General features: G+C 41.5%; 2 pseudogenes across 1 annotated transcript; both read left to right on the plus strand.

Annotated features, from left to right (window-relative positions):
- Positions 1-2,973: 2,973 nt before the first annotated feature.
- On the plus strand, positions 2,974-3,553 carry LOC150060398 (immunoglobulin kappa variable 1-12 pseudogene; annotated as a pseudogene). Its single transcript, XR_016536204.1, has 2 exons — positions 2,974-3,038; positions 3,161-3,553. The product of XR_016536204.1 is annotated as an immunoglobulin kappa variable 1-12 pseudogene (transcript).
- A 2,154-nt stretch (positions 3,554-5,707) lies between these two features.
- On the plus strand, positions 5,708-7,614 carry LOC150060399 (homeobox protein Meis2 pseudogene; annotated as a pseudogene).
- Positions 7,615-20,862: the final 13,248 nt, after the last annotated feature.

The raw sequence follows: 20,862 nt of genomic DNA on the forward strand, positions 1-20,862 counted from the left end.
GGAGCCACCGAGCCCGGCTTTTTACCAAATGAAGATATTCTTAGGAGAGAAACGCAAGCGCTCAGTAGCTCTATGCAAATGATGGCATAAAATGATGCTTATCAAAATGAACTCCATGAAATGGCAACAAGGAGTTGTTTATTGCACTATTTGCAATTCTTTATTTTCCTATTTTTCTTCTGTTTGTTTCCCTTCTGTAGCTGTTCTTATTTCTGTACCGTTTGTCTTGTATATGTCTCATTGATTTGAGGAAGGAAAAGAGAAACCCACAAAGAAAGGGTGAATTAATTCAACGATACTCCAACATATACACTGTGTTGGAAAGGAATATTTCCTTTCCAATTTGTTGGTGAGGGGGATCAGGAGGGAAAACGCTAGGAGAAAATGTAGGAGGAGGTTGCACTGTTCAAAAAGAAATGTACTCATTCTGACTTATATAACTGTGAGTCCTCTGTACCCCATTGTTACAGTAAAAACAATGATATTTTTTAAAAGAAATTGAACAATTGGGCACCCATGCCTCATACTTGTAATCCTAACTACTCAGTTGGATGAGATGAAAAGATTGCAACTTGTAGCCAGCCCAGGCAGGAAAGTCCATGAGATACTATATATATATATATATATATATATATATATATATATATATATATATATATATATATTGCCCGTCCTGAGGCTTGAACTCAAGGCATGGGCACTTTCCCAAAGCTCAAGCTGTACCACTTGAGCCAAAACACAATGTCTGTCTTTTTCTATGAATGTGGTACCAAGAAATTGAATCTAAGTCTTTGTGCATGCTAGCAAGGACCCTAACACTAACCCAAACTCTCAGCCCCATGAGACTGTTATTTCCAATTATCCATGCAGAATCTGAAAGTAGAGCTGGGCCCCCAAGTGCTATAACAGAGTGCTACCCTAGAGCACAAAAATCCAAAGGACAGCTGGGCATGATGGCTCAATACCTGTAATCCTAGCGACTCAGGAAGTGAGATATGAGGATCTCAGTTCACACCCAGCCTAGGAAATACAAAGTCAAGAGACTTTTTTTTTACTATTCTATCACCTTTATTCATTTATTTATTTTTATACATCAGATAACAAAGTGAGATACTGTAACAATATGAGATAACCAAGGGACAGCAAAAGAGATGAGAGATAACATAGTACATTAAGGACATTAATCATTCATTATATGGCTTTTGTTTCAATATCCTGGAGGTCCTTTCAATTAGCTTCATACTATATGGCCTTATGTATCAAGGTTTTGCTCTATTGCAGATCTCTGCTAGTAGAGCCCAAGGTTTCTACTGATTATGACAAATGAGGGAAACCATTGAGCCTAAGTTCCTTTGAGTCTGGCTTACTTCACTTAATATAATTTTTTCTAAGTCTTTCCATTTCCTAACAAATAGGGAGATGTCGTTTTTTCTGACAGCAGCATAGAATTCCATTGTGTACAAATACCACAACTTGTTTATCCACTCATCAACTGAGGGACATCTAGGTTGGTTCCATATCTTTGCTATGGTGAATAATGCTGCAATGAACATTGTTGTGCTAGTGGATTTAGTATGCCCTAGTTTCTGGATGGCTGGGTAAATGCCAAGTAGTGGAATTGCAGGTTCATAAGGGAGCTCTATGTTTAGCCTTTTGAGGCACTGCCATACTGCTTTCCATAGTGGTTGAACGAGTTTGCACTCCCACCAACAGTGTAGTAGTGATCCCTCCTGGCCACATCCCCTCCAGCATCTGTTATTATTCGTTTTCCTGATCCTGGCCATTCTAACTGGAGTGAGGTGGAATCTTAGAGTTGTTTTGATTTGCATTTCTTTTATGATCAAAGATGTTGAGCCTTTCTTCATGTGTCTATAGGCCATTTTTATTTCTTCTTCAGAGAAGACTCTTTAAGTCTTTGGCCCATTTTTTAATGGGATGGTTATTACTTTGGAGATAAGTAAATTAATTAAGAAGCCTACAGAGTGGGAGAAGGCCTCATATCTAAAATATATCAACAGCCCAAAAAATTGAGAGACTCTTATCTCCAATTAATCACTAGAGAAAAAAATGGGAAGCAGGACTGTGGCTCAAGGGTAGATTTTTAGCCTTTATCTGAAGAGCTCAGGGAGAGTACCTGGCCCAGGGGTAGGGCAGTAGCCTTGAGCTGAAGAGCTCGGGGACAGTGCCCAGGCCAAGTTCAAGCCGCATGAACCCTCCTCTCCCCTCAAAATATCTGAGGGACAGAACCAAGGCCCTGAGTTCATGCCTCAGGATGATTATACAGAGAAAGAGGGGGTAGAGGAAAACAGAGAATGAGATGGGGAAACATATTAGCTAGGTACTGAGAGTATTACCTTCCTTTCAAGCAGCTTACTCATGGGTGTGAGATATGAGAATGTCTACTCAAAGACAGCCTGCCCAAAAAAATTCCATGAGATTTTTATTTCCAATTAAGTACCAAAAGCCAGGAATGGAAGTGTGATTCAGGTGGTAGAGCATTAAACTTCAGGGAAAAGGCTAGCCCCCAGTCCCTGAGTTGAAACCCAAGTCCAAAACCTAAACTAAATGAAAGAAAAAAGGAAGGAAGGAAGGAAGAAGGAAAGGAGGAAAAATACAATTTTCAAAATATAAATACAAAGTGAACACAGAGATTCACCCCCCTGAGGAAGAATTATTGATATTGATAAAAGATATTAGAAGATTGAAGAATTTTTTCGGTGTATTTCTGAACTAAACTGCTACAGTAGTTGCTTCTGTCCATTATACATTTGCAAAATAGTCTCTCCTTTGATGTGGACACCTGTGGACACATGGCCTGTGGTGACTCAATGAGGACAGTTAAGCCTGCAGCTGTGCCCAGCCTTGCCCAGCCTTGCCCAGCCCCTGCTCATTTGCATGTGCCCAGAGCTCAGCCCACTGCCCTGAGCACTTCTTCAGAGTCTGCCCACACCCTGGGCAGCAGTCAGTCCAGTCAGCACACAGCATGGACATGAAGACCCCTGCTCAGCTCCTGGGGCTCCTGTTGCTCTGCCTCTCAGGTAAGGAAGGTCACTGCTGGACATTAACTCTGCCTAGGACTTCCAGGGCCATCTCACTCTTCATTGACAGTTTCAGAGCTTAATTCATTGTGTAGATATTTGTCTTTTATTTCCACTGCCAGGTTCCAGATGTGCCATCCAGATGACCCAGTCTCCATCCTCCCTGTCTGCATCTCCAGGAGACAGAGTCACCATCACTTGCAGGGCCAGTCAGGACATTAGCAGTTGGTTAGACTGGTATCAGCAGACACCAGGGAAAGCTCCCAAGCTGTTGATATACAAAACATCCAATTTAGAATCAGGTGTTCCTTCCAGATTCAGTGGCAGTGGATCTGGGACAGATTATTCTCTCACCATCAGCAGCCTACAGCCTGAAGATGTTGCTATGTATTACTGTCTACAGCGTAAGAGTTTTCCACCCACAGTGACACAAGTCATAACAAAAACCTCCCAGGGAAGCAGAAGTGAGAGTCTTGGCTGCCCCAGCTGCTCCCCCTGCTGCCTCCACCTGCTGACACAGCTTGTCAGAGGCAGCCAGACTCTGAAGGTCATTTGAAGATTTTGGTAGAAGCAGCTGGGCAGAAGTTTATATTCCAGCTTCTGCAATGCCTGTCTTGATTCAATAGAGTCCCAAATCATGAGAGCACACCAATTTTAGCACAGGAGGAATCTGTTAGAGCATTATTTGGGGTTCATTTGCAAAGAAAAGACATGCTTGTTAATCCAGGCCATTGTTTTATTTATTTGTTTGTTTGTTTGTTTGTTGTTGTTGTTGGTTGTAGGGTTTGAACTCTGGCTCTCAACTTTGTCCATGAAATCTTCAGCTCAAGGCTACTGTCCTACGCCTTGAGTCAAGTGCCACTTCCGGTTTTCTAATGATTACTTGGAGATAGGAGTCTCATGGACTTTAGTGCCCCAGCTGGCTTTGAACTGCGGTCCTCAGATCTCAACTTCCTGTGTACTTAGGAATACAAGTGTGAGCCACTGCGCCTGGCCCATGGATTTATTTTTTAATAAGAGAAAAGTATAGAAGCTGTAGCCATTTCAAGACTGGGTTATGTTACTAAGTATGGTTAAAAACAGAAATGGAGTGTCCTCTGGAGTTCCCTCAGACCCCAGACCATCTTCCTGTGGAACTGGAGGTCTCCTCACCTAGGTCCTTGCCTTGTCTAGAAACCTAGAGATGGGTGTCAATATCCTCCATTGCTTGTAGGTCTTGACAGGTGACCTTCCAATCCTCCCCTCCTCCCCAGTGTCTGCCTACACATGTCAGTGCATTCTAAAGCAGACTCTCCTAACTTTCCATCTTCTTGGGGACTCCTTATGCAAAAACTCTACAGGAAACATCATTAAAATGTCTTGCTGAAGTAAACATTGAAAAGAACTTGCAGACACAGCAACTACTGATTACAACAATCGTTTCCACTCCACTACTTTGTTAGAAATCATGTGCATGTGCAATGGTGGTGCACAGATCATTTCCCTGACTTTTTCTATTTTTCTGTGCTGGTGTGGGTTTGAACTCAGAGCCTAAGTGCTGTCCCTGAGATTTTTGTGCTCAATGCTGGCTCTCTGCCACTTGAGCCTCAGCTCCACTTCTGGATTTTTTTTGTTGTTTAATCGGATATAAGGGTCTTCTAGATTTTCCTACCTAATCTGACCAGGAAACTCATTCCTATGATCACAGCCTCCTGAGTAGCTAGCTGTGATTACAGGACTGCACCCCAGACACCAAGCTCCTAACTTTTCCTGTTGATGTTATTAAGAAGTGGCACAGAGGGGTTATAATTCCGTGAGTCAGAAATGTATATTTCCCGAAGTTTGATGCTGCCACTTAACTGTTTTATGCCTATGCCTGTTGCAGATATACCAACTGAACTACAGTAGCTTTGGAATAAAGAAGGAAAATTAAGTCAGAAGGCACAATGCCAGATTTCTAAACATTAATGAGCTATCTTGAGTCCTTGGCATTTCTATGGAAGTTCTACATTTACATTTTCTACTTCAGATATTCTTTAGGGAATTTTGTTTTGGCATAGTGTTGATTTTATATTTCACATTAGAAACAATTAAAAACTGAATATTGTGTTCCCACTTATGACACAGAAATAGTTTAAGAAATTATGTGTCTTTTAATCTAAAGAGATAATTCTCTGATCACTGTGCTTGCACAGGCTTTACAAAGTTGTTATTGTTTTCAGTTATTTTTGTACTCAACATGACGGTACAAAGTTCATCAGCAAACAAAATTACTTTGCTACTTCATTTCTCAATTTAATGTCTTCTTTTAGTTTGACTTTTATAGAATTTAGAGGATTCTAAATATAGAATTTTGTATGTTTGAAGAAGTAAACATCACAAGATTTAGGATAGCCTGATGGGTTAGATGTGAATATTCCACCACTCAGTAGGCATCTGTCATAGATTTTTACCTACTTTTTAAACTATTAAGGTAATTTTTCATGATTTCTCTCTTCTTTGTCATTGAATAGCTTTTGAATTAACATGAATAGCTGTCCATTTTTAGACATATTTTCAACTACTACATTCATATCATCTTGTTCCTAATTTTGTGTGAATGGTGAATTATATAAATCAACATACATTATTTTAAAATCATCTAATTTTAAAATGGATTTCCATTTGGGCTAAAGATTTAAGTGCTACAAATGCAGTCCTTAAGAGAAGGAGCTGGAGAAATGGAGGAGGAAGAGGAGGAAGAGGAGGAAGAAACAAGGTGAAATTTGCCTTTCTTACCATAAATTTTGACCAGGTGAAGAGAAGGAAATAAGTTGGTCAGAGAAAGTTGTTGTCAAGGAAGCTGAAATAAGAGTCAAAGACATGTGAGACTGTGAAAACACAGGACTGTAATCTACTATGGCCATAGAGGAAAAGGCTTGAAACTCACACAAATTCTTTGTGAAGCTGGTCAACTTGGTGGTACTGGAGTTGTTGGTCCATATACTGGGTTTGACTCAGGATCTCACATTATTCTGCTACTTTCCTTGCTTGGCTGGCATTTTACACTTGAAAGACATGATCTTTTGCTGGTTATTTATTTATTTTATTTTATTTTATTTTGTGGGTCATGGGGCTTGAATTCGGCCTGGGCGCTGTGCCTGAGCTATTCAGCTCAAGGCTCCAACCTTATCCCTGGGCCTGGGAACTGTCCTTGAGCTTTTCAGCTCAAGGCAACCGCTCTACCCTTGAGCCAAGCTCCACTTCACATTTTCTAGGGATGAATTGGAGATAAGAGTCTCAGATTCTTTTGTGCCTGGACTGGCGTTGGACCTTGATCCTCAGATCTCAGCCTCCTGAGTAACTAGGATTACAGGTGTGAGCCACGGCGCCCAGCTTTGCTGGCTATTTTGAAGAAGAATTTTGTGCATAGGTTGACTTAAACCTTGACATTCTGGATCTCAGCTTCCTCTGAGAAGTGAGGATGATACACATGAGTCACTGCTGCCCCACACATCTGGACAAATATCTTCTTATGACTTCCAAACCCTTAATAGTCATTTAGTGCTCTGAATTATATGAATGCTGGGCTTATCTTTCTAGTTGTGAGTTACCTGAGAGCAGATACACTCAAATTTGAACTTGGACATAGAGAACAACTTCAGTCTATTCAATATAACCCACAAACAGATCACAATCTTAGAAGTCTCTATAGGAAATAAGAAGGGACAATGGAGAGGAAGACCTGGAAGGTCATGCAGCACTGTATGTAAGCCCCACACTCCATTGTCATGGTGACCGGGATGGGGTCAGCGGTCAAGGACAACTGGAAGCAAGACAAGGGCAGGATCAATGGGAACCCTTTGTTCATCTGTCAGCTTTGGTCTTTGAGAAGTGAGAGCTGGCCACCTGCACTCTGGAGATCGGGGTGTTGCTAGCAGGGACATCTATCTGCTCACCACTCCCCTTCAATGAGGACATCACAGCCTTCCCAACAGGGCTGTGCTAAACAGCCCCGCTTTTCATCAAACCCAGAGCAGTATCATTTGACGACACAGCAATACAGATATGAAGCTTCCTTCTTTGGGAAGTAGAGAAGATCCAGGAACTGTGTGATCATTTCAGCCACTAGTGTTTGAAGGGGAAAATGCCCCTCAACCTCATCACGGATGAAAGAGATGGGAGCTCAGAGTCAGACCATGAAGAGCTTTTAGTCTCCTTCCCAAATCTCCCTGATCATGACCCATAAACTCTCATGATGATGTAGCCTCCACCCACTCAGGAGGCAACCTTGACCCTCCAGTGGATCCAGGCTTACCAGTGTGGACCCAACCGCAGTGTGCAAGGAAATGGCTTAGACCACGGTGTAGCTTCATCTGCTCAGGTGACAGTGATCATCCAGACAAGGACAAAATATGCCTGGAGAAAAGAGGCATTTTCCCCAAAGGAGAAACAACTATTATGAGATCATGGATCTTCTAGTATCTCATACATCCGTATCTTTTGAAGAACCAAAGAAACAATTAGCACAAGAGTAAAGATTTACAATTCTCAAGTACACAGCTGGTTTAGTAACTCTAGGAAAACAGTGCAGCCACCGATCAACAGTCAAATCTAGCAGATTAGCCAGGTAGCATATATTTCTTAAGTGGCAGCCAATGGAGAGCTTTGTAACAACTGTTAGCAGTGCATGGGGATCACAGCTGCTGGACTGCAAGTGGCACAGGCACGAAAAATGGGCATGTGTAGGCAATGGCACTATATGTCACCTTCACTGTATAAAGCAATACAAGACAAGGAGCAAGTTTGCAGAAAATGCCTGGAGACTGCATTTCTCAGGGTGATTCTGTGGAAATGATTATGACACATTCCAAGATACATTCCTACCTAGGTAACCCCACATACTGCTTAAGACGGGACACCCAAGGTACTCATTTTTGCCAAGCCATTCCCACAACCCAGGCATGATGTTCAATGGAGAAGCCTCTGCGTACCTGGCATGATGGAGCCCCACAATGCCGAATTCTGTAGAAGACAGGGTTAGCAGATAGGGTGTGGATATCCAAGACCAATAGTAGAAGGGAGCTCAAGGAAAAAGGCAACCCAACAATGTTTAAACTTTATGAACTTTGAACAGATGTTGACATTTACCATGAAGTTTTCACACCGTTATGAGTTTGTTTTTTGTTTTGTTTGTTTCTTTTTATTTGCCAGTCGTGGGGACTGAATTCAAGGCCTGAGCACTGTCCTTGGGCGTTCTCAAGGCTGCAACTCTACCATTTGAGCCACAGTACAACTTCCAGCTTTTTTCTATATATGTGTAGCAAGGAATCAAACCTGGTTCTTCATGCATGCTAAGCAAGCATTCTATCACTAGACCAAATTCCCGGCCCCAGTTGAGTTTTTCTTTTTGTCATTTTTTCCCTCAGTAACAGAAGAACAATAAGACATGAACATAAATATGAAGGAAACCATGGGCTTACTGAGGCAATTTTGTCCAGGTAAAGATCCTCTAAAAAAAAAAGATTCTGAGTTGTAATTACTGTATTATAAACATAATAACTAGGCTGAACTTTTTTTTCCCAGTCCTGGGCTTCAGCTCAGGGCCTGAGCACTGTCCTTAGACTTTCTCAAGGTCAGAGCTCTATCACTTGAATCTCAGCACCACTTCCTGTTTTTTTTCTATGTATGTGGTGTCAAGAAATCAAACCTTGCCCCGGCCCGCGGGGTTCAGTCAACTGAGACCCGAGAGGGAACCGTACCTAAATGAGTGGGACAGACAAACACAAAGAATGAGACCAAGACAGTGTTCTGATCAAGGTCTGTTTATTGAAAGTCAGAGGGGGTTTATATAGGGCTCTAAAGCAGGGGCTAGGTTCAGTAGAAAAAATTTTCCTCAGCATGAGTCCCTGGGAACAGGACATAGGCAATTTGGTCACTAAGATAACGGATCTGTGAGAAAGACAGCAGGTCTGAGAGAAAGATAGCAGTCCAGATGTTTCTTAACACAGATCAAGGCAACTTAAAGCATTACTAAGCCTATCATATTAAAAGTCCTAGGCAACAAGTTAAGAGACCCAGAGGCAGTCTCCAACAAATCCCCCTTTTTGTTTTTATAAATGAACGCATATGGCGTCATTGGTAATGATAGGCATTAATCTGAGAGGGGAGACAGAGGCACTGATCCTTCATGTACTTTGGAGGTGGAGCAAGGGGAGCGAACTGTTGGTTGGCAGTCGTGTCCCTTACTTAAAGCCTCAGGTGTCGTTTTGAGAAGGAGGGGGTTGTCAGGGGAAACAGTCCTGTACTCACAAGGCCACATCCCATGATGATGCGACACCAATCCCTATGCTATCATGCGTATCTCTCAAGGGGTCCCACATGCTAGCTTTACTAGCCCCTTTGCACTAGCAGTGCACCTCTTAAGCAGATGCCTTCACCCAGAGGGTGTGCGCCATGTGCGACTAAGGCGCAGTCTCCATAGGAGAGCCATATGGTACATCAAGGTCTTCGAGAGCCAATTGATGATAATGGATTTGTATGGGTTTTGCCATCAGGGTATCTACCTGCTGCTTTATGAATGAAACAAGCCTATTAACAATACATGGTCCAATCATAGCAATTAGTAATAAAGCAAGCAAGGGTCCTAGCAGGAGCAAGAGATAAGGTAAGAGTCCATTGAATCCGCTCCAGAGGGGGTTATCAGCCAGCTCTTTTTGCCTTCTTTCCAAATCTTCCTGAAGGTTTTTGATTTTGTCCCGGACGATGCCAGACTTGTTTGCATAGAAGCAACATCGTTCCTGTAAAACCAAACAGATACCTCCCTTTTCTGCAGTTAACAAATCTAACCCTTTCCTGTTCTGAAGTACTACCTCTGCCAAGAAATCTAGCTGGTCCTGTAAATCTCGGACAGTACTAGATAATGCTTGTACATCTCCAATTCCCATCACCAAGAGGTTTTCCAGTCCTCTCAGGAAACAGATGTGCGGTGGTGGTGGAATCAGGCAGGGCAGAATATGTGGCAGCAGCTTCATCTCTCAGGAACTCCAATGGAATGTCACACCTCCTGCTGGATGGCCTGCAAATTTCTGCACAAACTGGTTAAAGAAGCTTAACCTAATGCCTGACTTTTGTGAATTCTCCCAATGATTTCCTGGTCCCTTTATCTAAAGGAGATTGATGGGTGGAGATTCAGATTCTGTAACTTCTTCAAGCTGACTCAGGGGCGTTGTCTCTGTACTTGACCAGGGACCTTAAAAGGTTTAGCCTATTTTACCAAGGGGTTGCCAGGATTAGCTATCAGGAGCAATGATTTGCTCTGAACTAGAGATCATATTCAACATTTAACAACTGCACAAACCTCCTTTGGCTACAATAGTTTAGCTTACTTAGCATCCATTTGCAAAGGCATTTTCTTGATTGTCTGGGGAACTTAATCCCTGTGACTCTAACTATGCTTCAGTTGCCAGATCTAAACAGATAGTAGAGACACAAGCCTCAGATCCACAAACTTTCCTGAATTTGTGGCTGGAGTCAAATCAAACTTTACTCAGTTAGAACTTTAAACTACCACTATCACAGATGATTGACAAGTTCCTGCCCAGTTATGAAAGGCACGGGCATTAGTAAGGCATGCTTACAAACTATTCTATGACCTCCCGACTCTGATTAATATTGAATAGCTAAGCACAAGTGACTCTAGGATCTGACACCATCTCTGCCATCTAAGCAGCGGCTTACTGCATTATTGCTTTTTGTCCCAGTGGTGTCTCTCCACACAGGGAAGAACATCAAATTGGCACTTCACTCTGTTGGTTGCTGGACTTGAACTCAGGGCCTGGGTGCTACCCTCAACTCTCCAGCTCAAGGCCAGCACTTTGCCACTTTGAGCTCCAAAGCAACTCTGCCTCAGCATTCTGCTGGCAGATTAGACACCACAGTCTCACAGGGACCTTGCTTTGTCCGGGCTGGCTCAAAACTGCGGCTTTCAGATCAAATGAGTCCTACAAAAGTCCATGTTACTCCAATTAAAGCAACAAGGTGGTCAACTCAGAAATAGTCTAAGCATGATCTTACCTGGAACCTGGTAAGAGCCAAAATTACATCTGAATAAGGATTGCTGTCCTTCTCCATGGGCCAGCTAGAAATTGCTATAAGGAGACTTTATAAGAGCTAGCTAAATAGCAATTAAGCAATCATTTTGGTAGTCCTAATTTTCCTTTTTTCTCTTTCTTGAAACAAACATTTAGGACAACTTCACTTTCAAACTTTGTTCAGAAACCCATTTCTAATGTTCTTTAAAACTTTTACAGATATTTGCCTAAACATTTAACACTTTAGTCTTTATTTGCATTTGAAAAACCTTCAAGGGCTCAAGGAACTTCCTTTTGTCTCCAGGCCCCCTAGGGCTCAAGGCACTCCCCTTGCCTTAGAAGAGGCTTTTTGGTTTTCTTGCAGTTTAGATTACTGCCTAGAACTCCTTCAACAGTTTAAACTCAAATAACACTTTTTCCCTAATGCAAGAACTACAGTGCACCAAAAGTCTTAAGTCTGGACTTAGTTACTTAGTTTCCTTCCCTTTTTTTTTTTTTAAATACACCCAATTGCATGGAGATAAACCTTTAAACATTCCTTTAAAATACTAATCATATTATCCACGTTTTACCATCAGATTTCTAGTGTCAGTCTGCAAGGAAAAAAGATGAAGATGATCCTAACTTTTCCGTCCTCTCTCTTGGCATTTGATTACCTAAACAGTTTTAAAAGACAGGCATTGATAAACTGTAAATTGATAAACAATTTACAGTTAAATCTCTAATACATGTCTCCAAGCTTTAACTTAAGGAAATAAATTTCAAAGTCCTTAATTTTTCTGTGCTAAACAGGATACAATGTTTACAATGCAAACAGCTCTATGCATTACAATATCAAATTTTTATTTTATTTTATTTTATTTATTTATTTTTTTTTTGCCAGTCCTGGGCTTGAGCTCAGGGCCTGAGCACTGTCCTTGGACTTTCTCAAGGCTAGAGCTCTACCACCACTTCTGGCTTTTTTTCTATGTATGTGGTACCGAGGAATCGAACCCGGGTCTTCATGCATGCTAGGCAAGCACTTTAACCACTAGGCCAAACTCCCGGCCCCAATATCAAATTTTTAAAATGCAGATTTTAGGATCTTTAGAAAAATACTTTTTACCAGTTTCTCTTTAAAACAATGCACCTTTGAGACATAGGAAACATTTAAACCTAATACTTTTCCTGAAGTTTAAACTTAAATTTACCCAATTGCTTTTGTGTTTCAAGTATAAATTTATCCATTTTTACATAGCATGCTGACAATTTAACCTTGAACATATTCATTCACACTCATTCACACACACATTCATACTCAAAGATCTTAAAGCGTGCAAAATTAATACCAGGCATACATTTTCCAGAAGTTTAGTGACAAGAGATTTTTTGTGGGTAACAACCAAGTTTTAAAACAAAGGTTTTTAATGAAGTGACTAGCTGAAATTTATTTTTTCAGAGCTAGTTCCTGATATTAGACATATTACCATAATACCTTTTACAGATGAAAGTTGGGTGGGAGTCTTAAAAACTTAGGAGAACTAAGACTGAAGTTTGTGTCCTGCCACCAACTGTCTCCAGACTGTCACTTCAGCAGGTTGTAGGAAAAAGGAAGCTAGATGAAGCCTGCAGCTGCTTTGTCTGGCCTCTGCTCACCTGAACTGCAGCCGATTGGGAGGGGCCATACCAGGCCCCAGTGGGGCCAAAACTTTTACTTCCCAGAAACATTCAAATAGATAACAAGGATGTGCTTGAGTACACACAGAAAAACCACAAGGATCCATATTTAGAACTGGTACCAATTTTAAAGACAAAACTGGACAAGAAAAAATATATAACACAGCAAGACAGAGAAGCAGAGACTTTTAAGTAACTCCTAAACTTTTGATGGCATGCTGGGCCTTAAACTACCAGAGTGACAGAAAGAAATTTCCATTCCCTGGTAGCTGGCAGACGGAAGCCATCCTAACCTACCTACAAAAGGCTCTGAAACAAAATCAGACATTGACATATAACAAGAAAATTGGACTTAATCAGATACACTTAACACAAAAACATGAATTTAGATGAATGCTTTCACTAAACAGCTATTTTTAGATTTAGACATGTCTTGCTGGTGGGACTCTCAGGCATGCCCTGTTATCCACAAGAAACTCAGAAGGGGGGTCAAGGCGTCCCTTGACCACCCAGGCCTTAGAGACCTTGCTGCGTCCAGCCTTCTTTTCTGTCTGTTTTAGGACCACAGTGCACTTTCTTAAAAACAAAACAAAACAAAACACAGACATACAGGGGGTCGGCCGATTTCTACTTACCTCCAGAGGCCTTTGCTTTTCACCTGGGCATCTTTTACAAAAAAGGTTGTTAAAGGAAAACCACTGTTTCTAGAAAAAAGCAATCTTTTATCTCAATAGCATAAATATACAAATTATTAGGAATTGATGAAAGACTTGGGAGCCCTGGTTGGGTTGGTTGGATTATGAAGAAACCTGTATTTGAAACTTGTATTTGCCTGATCCTTATTAATTTTAGTAACCCCAATTGTTTTTCCGGCCAATAGGCCACTGCTCCCCATGCAATTATGCTGTGGCCCCTAGAATTTGGGGAGAAGTTCTATGCCATTTTTTTCATAACTAATGCAGTCATCATAGAATGTCACAACATCCGTATCTTGTCTCTCCCTAGAGATTATAGGGCAGGTTCTCTTTAAGAGCAGCGGCTGAATGGCTCTGGCCAGAACAGGGGGCATGCCAATTGCTAAGATGCTGCTAGGCCAGCTACACCCAGAAGCTGGGCCTGCAGCAGTTTCTAGGCCAGAGGCCTTTGCTTTTCTTTTCCAAGCCCTTGGCTGGGAAGAATTCCTTGACTAAGCATTTGCTGTGTTACGATTTCATTTGGCCCGCACATAAAAAGCTTCATTTGAGAGAGAATATCCCTCCTCCATAAGTTAACTGGGATATTTGGAACTACATAGGGCTGAACTGTGCCTTTACTTCCTTCTTGATCCTCCCATGTTAAAATTTTTGAGCTCTGGAGAGGGTTGGAAAACTGGCCGATTCCTTTTAAATGTGTTAATGAGAGGGTAAGTGGCCAAGTGTCTGGCCATTGATTTTGAGCAATAATGGTGGCATCAGCTCCTGTATCCAAAAGTAATAGGTGTCTAGAAGGGGTAATGGCCTGGACCCAATAGGCATCGGAGGAGCCAAAATTAGAGGATTCTCTAGATTTTGAGCTTGGGTTATTAGTATTTAGGGGTAATAAAGCCAATTGAGCGATTTTCTGTCCCGGATAAATAGAGACAGGGCCGTCCTGTGCAGAGGCCACGATTTTTATCTCACCTGTGTAATCATTACCAATTATGCCAGGTGAAATATTAAGTTCCTGAATAACTGAGTAGCCTCTTCCTAAAATAAGGCCAAATACATTTGGCGGCAGGGGCCCAAATACTCTGGTGGATAGGAGCTGGGTTCCTGCATCAGGAGTTAATATTGTATGGGTGGAGGAACAGAGGTCAAGTCCTGCGCTCCCCGCGCTTCCTGGGGTGGCATGTATGAGGGATGAGACACTGCAGGAGCCACCTGCTTTGGGGGAACAAATCTGACTGCCCCAGAAGTTTGTTGATAGGGGCCCTGAGGCTGGCTCCTCCTGTAGTTTCCCGCCAGCCCAGAAGTCAAAGGTTTTCCTTGAATACCTGTCTTGGAGTGGCACTTGGGAAACCCAATGTCTGCCCTTTTTACACCGTGGACAAAAGGGCAGAATTTGTCCCTGCTGTGGGGAGTTCCCCGGAGCTGAGTTAGTAGTTTTGGGCTCTGGGCACTCCCGAGCAAAGTGTCTGGCCTGGCCTGAAGGCAGTTAAAACACAGGTGCATTTTTTCTGGGTGTAACTCTTTGAGTTGCTTGGTAGGCAGCGTTAGCATATTCAAAGGCCAGATGTCTAATAAACTCACTCTCAGTTTCATCCCTACCAGAAATACGTTCAGCAGCTTCAGTAAGCCTCCCCACAAATTCACTATAGGGCTCTTGCGGTCCCTAACGAATCTTGGCAATGGAGGAAAAAATGGAGCCAGGGGAAGGTATTGCTTTCCAGGCCCGCAGTGTGGCAAGCTGGGCCTGTGCTAACAACCCAGGGGAAAATCTGGCTTGCCGTTCATTAGTGTTATAGGGAGCCTGTCCTAATAATTTTTTAAGTGTCCACTTGGCCTTTTCTGGTTTAAGGACATTGCTCCTTCCTTGCTCTTGACATCTTTCTGTATAATCAGCTTTCCAGGAAAGATATTGACCTCGGCTAAGAACTGCCTTTGCCAGGGTTTCCCAATCATAGATAGTGAGGTATTATGAGCACAAGGTTTCCAACAGAGACAGAGTAAAAGGGGCAGTCAGCCCATAGGAGGAAACAGCCTTCTTTAGTTCTTTAATTTGTTTAAATCTGAAAGGCCGATAATTATTTTGGGCTCTGAGGATTAACCGGGGGCCTCTTTCTCCCTCTTCTTCTGACTCCTCCTCACTGTGATTATTGGAATGCTCTATTTGATCTCCTTGAGGGGAGTCATTTCCTGACTCCCTTTCACTCCAGGATTTCTGCCTCCTTGTTTTGGTTGTCACCACCCTGGGGTAATTTTAATCTGAGAGGGAGTGACTGGAGAGACAAGTAAGGGAGGGGCCTGCTGTTTTACCTGAGACTTGTGTGGATTCTTTAAGGGTCTAACTTTTAACTGGGAGGAGATGTCCAAATCAAGCTGACACAAGGCCTGCAATAAGTTAGCCTGATGTAACTTTGAGGAGGGAGGAGGGGTCAGAGTCTCCTCGCAGAATATCATTGAGGGGCAAAAAGATATTATTAGGCAATTTTAAATAAGGCCTGAGCCATTGAATATCTAAGGGTATGAAGGCAGTCAACACTACTTTGACTTTATCAGGAGCTATTTGCAAGCCAAGGTTAAGAAAGGCCTTAGAAAGTAGATCTGGCCTGTCTTGAGCTGCCAACAAAATATCATCAGGGTGTAGGGGAATTGTAAAAAAGCAATCTTTAAGATCAATGATTATTTTATCTACATAAAAACAATTCCTTGTCAAACACATTTGGTAAAGGCTATTTACAGTGTACGTGGCCAAGCATGCACTAGTTATAGTTTCAAGCAGAAAAGGTTCCTTATTTGACCACAATTGCAATAATTACATGAAAATTCTTATAAAAACATGAATCTTCTTAATCATTTAAGCAGTCTCCTACTCTTTGCCATTTAACCTCATTAATCGTTCCCTCTTTGAGGAACCAAGGACATAATTCTTCGAAAAATGCCTTTGAATCTTTCTTTTTAACCCAAGTTCCTTGTGTTTTGAGTGAAGCCTTTAAGCCTTGAACAAACAACTCTTGCTTACTAAGTTTCTGTCCCAATTCGTCGAATGTCTCCTACCTTGGCAGCGGACGCAGGCGGGTACTCCTCGTCCTCTGAATTTGGGGTGGCTTGGACTGCGCAGTCCTTCGGTGGCGACGGCTTTAGGCAGGGTCCCGTGCCTCGAGCCCCTCGTTGGGCGCCAATCTGCCCCGGCCCGCGGGGTTCAGTCAACTGAGACCCGAGAGGGAACCGTACCTAAATGAGTGGGACAGACAAACACAAAGAATGAGACCAAGACAGTGTTCTGATCAAGGTCTGTTTATTGAAAGTCAGAGGGGGTTTATATAGGGCTCTAAAGCAGGGGCTAGGTTCAGTAGAAAAAATTTTCCTCAGCATGAGTCCCTGGGAACAGGACATAGGCAATTTGGTCACTAAGATAACGGATCTGTGAGAAAGACAGCAGGTCTGAGAGAAAGATAGCAGTCCAGATGTTTCTTAACACAGATCAAGGCAACTTAAAGCATTACTAAGCCTATCATATTAAAAGTCCTAGGCAACAAGTTAAGGGACCCAGAGGCAGTCTCCAACAAAACCTGGGTCTTCATGCGTGCTAGGCAAGCACTCTACTGCTAGGCCAAACTCCCAGCCCCTAGGCTGAGCTTTATTGAATTGTATTTTAATGTCCAGGTAATGTAAAGATTACTGGTTACATTTAAATTCATCAGGTAGTGGGAGCATTATTTCATGAATATTGATACCCCTTCTCATGTTTTTCCCCCTTTCCCTCCCCCACCTCCTCCTAATCATCTTCTTTTGCCCTCCACTTCCTTAGTGAAAATAAATAAATAAATGTATATAAAAGATACTGGGTAACAAGATCAGATACACTAACCACAACAGGGGAAAAAAAAGAGAAAAGAAATAACTTCATGTAGTAGTACATTAAGAATAATCACAAAGTTGAACCTCTTATTTCCATATTCTAGAGTTCATTTCATTTAATCTCATCCTATATGAAGATAAGTGCACAGCTTTTGAGCTATTTTGATCCTTTGCTAGGAAAGACTTAGATGTATACTAATTATTACAAATGAGGGAAATGCTATGTTCCTATGGATCTGGCTTACTTCACTTAATATGCATTTTTCCAAGTCTTTCTGTTTCTTCAACAAAAAGGGGTGATTTCATTTTTCTGATGGCAGAATAGAATTCAATTGTGCATAATTACCACATTTCATAATCCATTCATTTACTAAGAGGCATCTGAGTTGGTTCCATATTTTAGCTACGGTAAATAATGCTGCAATGAACATCATTTTGCTAGTAAGTTTAGTATGCCCTTGTTTCTGGACATTTGGGTGAATGCTAAGGAGTAGGATTGCTAGGTCATAAGGGAGCTTTGAGTTTAGTCTTTTGAGGAATCGCCATACTGCTTTCCAGAGTGGTTGAAGGAGTTTACATGCCCAAAAGTTGTTCATGTTGGTGTACAGGAACAAACACTTGAAAGAATTTCTCAATTAAAAACAAAAATCAGAGGCAGGGCTGGTTGTTTGGCTTAGTGATAGAGTGCTTGACTCACATGTATAAAACCCTGGGTTAGGTACCATGGTTATACATAGAAAAAGTCAAAAATGGTGCTGTGGTTCAAGTGTAGAGCTCTTGCCTTGAGAAAGCAGATGGACAGTGCCCAGGTCCTGAGTTCAAGTCCCAGGACTAGAAAAATTATATGCAAAACAATACCACACACACACAATATCAAAAATAAATTCCTAGGTCTACTATGTGCAGATGACTGGAGCTTGTTATCATTGCTACTCAAGACAGTGAGATCTGAGAATGGAGGTTTGAAGCAAGCCTAGGCAAGAAAGCCTGTGTGACGCTATTTCCAATTAACTCCCAAAACCCAGAAGTGGAGTTGGAATGATAGCCTTGAACAAAATGAAGATCAAGATCAACATTCAGACTAAGTTCTCACTGATATGAAGGGATATATTTTTTTTTCATACTGATATGCAGAAACACTAAAAATGGGTATATTCTTGTGTGTCATTTCTTCTTCATATATCTAGGGTAATAGAAGTCCTGTTTATACAGAGTTAGCTATGACTATACCTTAAAAAGTTTCCTATCATAGTTACAAAGTTTCACATCTCATATTAATGTCTTTGATTCACTTGGGATTGATTGATTTCTGCAATGGTGAGACTGGGGAAAATGATTCAGTATTTTTTATGTAGAAAGCCAGTTTTCTGACCACTAAGTTTTGAAGAGACGCTCTTTTGTGAAGAGAATGCTTTGAGAATTTTTTGTAATGCTTGTTTGGTTGCTACATACTGTTGCAGCTTTTCCTTGGAATGGAAGGTTTTTATTGTGCCCACAGTTATTAATAGCTGGGTACAGTGTTCTTGGTAGGTAGTTATTTGTCTTAAGGGCATGACATATATTCTTCCAATCTCTTCTTGTTTGCATTGTCTCTGCTGAGAAATCTGTGGTTAATTGGATCGTTTCCCTTTGTAGGTGATTGTTCTCTTCTCCTTGACTGCTTTTAGGATCCTTTCTTAAGTCTCTATTGATCCTGTATGGATTATAATATGGTGGTAGGATGTCCTCTTCTGGTCAGGTCTGTTTGGGGTTCTAAAAGCTTCTCATATCTGGACGGGCCTGCCCTTCTGGGTATATGAGAAGTTCTCTGAGATAATTCCCTGAAGTGTATTTCCAATTCCATTGACCTCTTTCTCCAGACCCTCCTCAATACCAATTAGCCTTAAATTAGGCTTCCTTATTGTATCTTGGACCTCCAGAAGCATTCTCTCATATTTCCTACATTTGGATTGACTCATTTTCTGTTCTTTCTCTATAACAACTAAATTATCTTCAACCCCAGAAATTCTCTCACCTGCATTGTCTAACCTGCTATCAAAACTTTCCACTTTAGGGCCGGGAGTTTGGCCTAGTGGTTAAAGTGCTTGCCTAGCATGCATGAAGACCCGGGTTCGATTCCTCCGTACCACATACATAGAAAAAAGCCAGAAGTGGTGCTGAGGCTCAAGTGGTAGAGCTCTAGCCTTGAGAAAGTCCAAGGACAGTGCTCAGGCCCTGAGCTCAAGCCCAGGACTGGCAAAAAAAAAATGCTAAGGAACAGAACCAAATTTCTACTTTATTTGTCATCTCCCTTGCTCCTAATTGCTCATTTTTGATGGCTTGCATCATTTGTTTTAGATCGTGTATGGATTTCTTTAACTCCTTGATTTCCATTTGAGTGGTTAGCTCAGCAGCTTTATTCTCACTGGACATTTGTTGGAGTTTAGTCAGCTTTTTGTTTGCGGACTCTTCACCAACGAAAACTCTATAACTCATGGCGATTGAACAACACACATGGAGATTGCTGAATCACCAATGGGTCATCGAGGAGATCAGAACAGAAATCCAACAGTTTATGAAATTTAACAAAAAGTAGCACACAAAATACCAGCTCCTTTAGAACACAGCAAAGGCAGTATTCAGAGGAAAATTCAAAACTCTGAGTGCCTACAATAACAAATTGGAAAAATTGCAAACCAACAATTTAATGTGTCACTTTAAGCTTCTGGAAAAACAAAACAAAACAACCCAAATTCCAGTAGAATGAAATGTCATTTTTTAAAGAAATAGAACAGGCAATCAAAATTTCATATGGAATAATAAAAGACCCCATATAGCAAAAACACTTTAGCAGAAAGAACAGCACAGGAGGAATTTCAATACCAGACTTTAGACTCTATTACAGAACTATAATCATCAAAAGAGCTTGGTATTGGCACAAGAACAGGCCTGAAGACCAATGGAATAGAACTGAGGACCCAGATATTAAACCACAGACCTATGGCCACCTAATCTTTGATAAGGGAGCCAAAAAAAATAGAATGGAATAAAGACAACCTCTTCAACAAGTGGTGCTGGCAGAACTGGATAAGCACCTGGAGAAAACTAAAGTTGGATCCTTCTTTGTCACCCTGCACTAGAATTAACTCCAAATGGATCAAAGACCTGGCGGTAAAAGCCGACACACTGAAAACTTTACAAGAAGGAATAGGTGATACACTAGGCCTCCATGGCACAGGTTGAAACTTTCTTAATAAGGACCAAGAATCACAACAAATCAGAGAAAGGCTGGATAAGTGGGACTGCATTAAACTGCAGAGCTTTTGTATGGCAAAGGACATAGCTAGTAAATTAATTAGGAAGCCTACAGAATGGGAGAAGATCTTCATCAACCACACAACGGATAAAGGCCTCATATCTAAAAATATATCAACAGCTCAAAAAATTAAATCACCCCAAAACTAATCTCCAAAGTAACAACCATCCCATTAAAAGACGAGCCAAAGACTTAAAGAGAGTCTTCTCTGAAGAAGAAACAAAAATGGCCTATAGACACATGAAGAAATGCTCAACATCCCTGGCCATAAAAGAAGTGCAAAT

The sequence above is a fragment of the Megascapheus bottae genome, chromosome 7 (genome assembly GCF_031878675.1).
Source record: "Megascapheus bottae isolate mThoBot1 chromosome 7, mThoBot2.hap1, whole genome shotgun sequence".
Taxonomy (NCBI): domain Eukaryota; kingdom Metazoa; phylum Chordata; class Mammalia; order Rodentia; family Geomyidae; genus Megascapheus; species Megascapheus bottae.